The sequence below is a fragment of the Pan paniscus genome, chromosome 15, assembly GCF_029289425.2.
Source record: "Pan paniscus chromosome 15, NHGRI_mPanPan1-v2.0_pri, whole genome shotgun sequence".
Lineage (NCBI taxonomy): Eukaryota > Metazoa > Chordata > Mammalia > Primates > Hominidae > Pan > Pan paniscus.
Window position 1 is genome coordinate 107,768,713 of NC_073264.2, and position 4,441 is coordinate 107,773,153.

Sequence of the window (4,441 nt, forward strand, 5' to 3'; positions counted from 1 at the left end):
AATGATGAGTTCATGTCATTTGTAGGGACATGGATGAAGCTGGAAACCATCATTCTCAGCAAACTATCGCAAGGACAAAAAAACCAAACACCACGTGTTCTCACTCATAGGTGGGAATTGAACAATGAGAACACATGGACACAGGAAGGGGAACATCACACACCAGAGACTATTGTGGGGTGGGGGAAGGGGGGAGGGATAGCATTAGGAGATATACCTAATGCTAAATGACGAGCTAATGGGTGCAGCACACCAATATGGCACATGTATACATATGTAACAAACCTGCACATTGTGCACATGTACCCTAAAACTTAAAGTATAATAATAATAAAATTTTTAAAAATGTCTTAACTTGGTCAGCCTCCAACTCAAATATCTAAAGTCTCATCTGAGTCTTAAGGCAATTTCCCTCCATCTATGAGCTTGCAAAATTAAAACAAAAACATTGCAAATGTTGCGTACTCCAAGGTACAATGATGGTACAGGCATTGGGTAAATTATTCCAATCCAAAATAGATAAACTGGCCAAAGGAATGGCCAACAGCGCCCCCCGCCCCCCCACACACATAAAACCCAGTAGAGCAGATATTAAACCTTAAAGTTACAGAATGACCTCTCTCAAATTCATGTAATTCAGCGAGGGCACACTGGGACAAGAGTTGGCTCCCCAAAACCTCAGGCAGCCCATCATTGTAGTTTTGCTGGGCGCAGTCCTTGGGGCTCCATTCACGAGTGAGAGTCAAGTGCTGTAAGCTTTTCTAGGCTGAGGGTGCAAGTTGCCCATGGATCTACCATTCCGGGGTCTTGAGATTTGTGGTCACATTCCCACAGTTCCACTATGCAGTGCCCCAGTGTGGACTTTGAATGGAGGCTCCAACCCCATCTTTCCACACCTTTGGCACTGCCCTGGTAGAGGCTCTCTGTGGTGGCTCCACTCCTGCAGCATGCTTTTTCCTGGGCACATAGGGCTCTCTGCACATCTGAAATCAAGGTAGAAACTGCCCAGCCTCCTTCACTCTTGCATTCTGCGTATCTGCCAGAATCCAGTTCTCCCAGCACCATTTACTGAATACAGTTTTTTTCCCTATGGCTTGATTCTTGTCAACTTTATCAAATATCAAACGGTTTATGTGTGTAGCTCTATTTCTGTTTTCTGTTTTGTTCTTTTTTATCTGTGTGTCTGCTCTTGCACCAGTACCAAGCTGTTTTTGTTACTTTGTAATGTTAAATCTGGTAGCATGATGCCTCTGGCATTGTTCTTTTTGCTTAGGATTGCTTTGGCTATTCAGGGTCTTTCTTGGTTCCATATATATTTTAGAATATGTATGGTTTTTTAATTCTGTGAAGAATGATGGTAATAATTTGATGGAAATAACATAGAATCTGTAAATTACTTTGGGCAGTATGACCATTTTGGCAATATTGATTCCTCCAATCCAGGAGCATGAAATGTTTTTTTCCATTTATTTGTGTCATTTATTTCTGCAGTGTTTTGTTGTTCTCCTTGTAGAGATCTTTCATCTTGTTTGTTACCTGCATTCCTAAGCATGTCATTTTCTTTGAAGATATTGTACATGGGATAGGATTGTGTTCTTGATTTTATTCTCAGCATGGATATGGTTGGGATATAGAAATGCTGGTGATTTTTGTACATTGATTTTGCATCCTTACACTTTACTAAAGTTATTTATCTATTCTAGAATTACTTTGGGGGATTTTCTAGGCATAGAATTGTATCATCAGTGAAGACAGATGGATTGACTTATTTTCCTGTTTGGATGCTGTGTTAGTCCATTCTCAGACTATAAACACCTGAGACTAGGTAATTTATAAAGACAAGAGTTTTAATTGCTCATGGTTCTGCGAGTTGTACAGGAAGCATGGCTGGGGAGGCATCAGGATCCTGACAATCATGACAGAAAGGGAAGCATCATGTCTTACATGGCTGGAGCAGGAGGAAGAGACAGGGGGGAGGTGCCGCACACTTTGAAACCAGATCTCCTGAGAGCTCTGTCACCAGAACAGCGTGAGAGAGGAAAACACAACTCCATGATCGAATCACGTTTCACCAGGCCCCACCTCCAACACTGGGGATTACAGTTTGACATGAGATTTGGGTGGGGACACAAATTGAAACCACATCAGCTGCCTTTCATTTTTGCTCCTGCCTGATTGCTCTAACTAGGGTTTCTAGTGTTATATTGAATAGGAGTAGTGAGAGACAGCATCCTTCTCTTGTTCCAGTTCTCAAGGTGTTTGAGCCTTTGCTCATTTAGCATGATGTTTACTGAGTTTGTCACAGATGGCTCTTATTATTTTGAGGTATTTTTTGATGCCTAGTCTGTTGAAGGTTTTTATGACGAGTGGATGTTGGATCTTATCAAATGCTTTCTCAGGATCTATTGAGATAATCCTATGTTTTTTTGCTTTTATTCTGCTCACATGGCGAATCACAGTTACTGATTTGTGGATGTTGAATGAACCTTGCATCCCAGGGTAAATCCCATTTGATCATGATGTATTACATTTTAAAGTGCTTCTGGATTCTATTTGCTAGTATTTTGTTGAGGACTTTTAGATCTATGTTCATCAGGAATATTCATCTTATATATTTTTTTCATTATGTCTCTTCCTGATGGAGTGTGCCAAGAACACACAGTAGAGAAAGGACAGTCTTTTCAATAATGGTGTAAAAACTGGGCATCCATATAAAAAGAAATAAAATTAGGCCTCCTCTAACATGATATAAAAATCAACTAAAAATGAACATAATACCTGAAACCATAAACTCATAGATAACATGGAAAAAGAAAAAACTTCCTGTCATTGATTCAGAACTGATTTATTTGAATTTAATACCAAAACACAGGAAAAACTATGTGTAATTGTATATCTGACAAGAAGTTCAAACAAAATATATAAATAAGCCATACAACTCAATAACAAATAACAAGTGACCCGATTAAAAAAGGCAAAATTCTGGATAGATTTTTTTTCAGAAGACACACACATGGCAAACGGAAAATGAAAAGTTTCTCAACATTCCTAATTATCAGGGGAATTCAAATAAAAAGCACAATGATATATCACTTCACACCAGTTAAAATGGCTATTATCAGCAAGACAAAACTTCAAAAATGTTGGCAACAATGTGGAGAAAAAGGAATCCTTATATGATGTGGTAGGATTGGTTACTCAACAAATTGAAAATAAAACTATCTTATGATCTGGTGATTCCACTTCTTGTTATATATTAAAAGGAAATAAAATTATTATGCAAAAGACAGATTCATTGCAAGATTATTAATAATAGTGTAGATTTGTAAAATAATTTAAGGGCCATACATTGATAAATGTATAAATAAAATGTGTATACATAAAACTAAATTTATGACGCTTTGAAAATAAGGAAATTCTGACATTTGCAATAACATGGATGGACCTGGAGGACATGATGCTAAGTGGAATAAGTCAGATGCAGAAAGACAAATGCTTCATAATCTCATTTACGTGTGGGATCTAAAATATCCAAGGTCTTAAAAGCAGAGAGTAGACTAGTGGGTGTCAGGACCTGGGAGGAGAGGGAATTTGGGTGATGTTGATCAAAGGGTACAGAGTTTCAGTTGTGCAGGGTGAATGAGTTCTGGAAATCTAATGTACAGTAATGTTCCTATAGTTAATACTTTACTGTAAAAACGATTTTTGCTAAAAGAGTAGATTGTAGGTGTTCTCATCAGACACACACACACATGCAGTAAATTAAAAAAATAAAATTGTAGCTCTGTGAGATGATATATATACAAATTACCTTGACTATGATGATCATTTTACAACGTGTATCTGATATGGTTTTGATCCATATCTTGACCCAAATCTCATGTTATATTATAATCCTCAATCCTGAAAGTAGGACCTGTTGGGAGATGACTGGGTCATGGGGTAGATCTTTCATGAATGGTTTAGCAACAACTCCTGCTGCTGTTCTCATGACAGTGCGTGAGTTCTCACAAGATCTGGTGTCTAACCGTGTGTAGACCCACCCCGCGCCTCCCCGCACGCTTCCTGTGGCTCCTGCTCTGGCCATGTGATTGGCCTGCTCCTCTTTGTCTTCTGCCATGATTCTAACTTTCCTGAGTCTCCCCAGCAGAATAAACAACTACATTTCCTATACAGCCTGTAGAATCATGAGCCAATTACACATCTTTTTCTTTTTTTCAAATTACTCAGTCTCAGGCATTTCTTTATAGCAATGTGAGAATGGTCTAAGACAAAGCATCAAGTGGTGCATTGTTCCTCAACCATATACTTTTAAAAAATTTTTTCAAATATACCTCAATGAAACTGAAAAAAGTTAAAATTACTCTTACAAGAAAGAAATGCATACGTCATGTTTTCTCAATAAAAATGAGACAACATAGGAAAACTTACACTAAGGTAT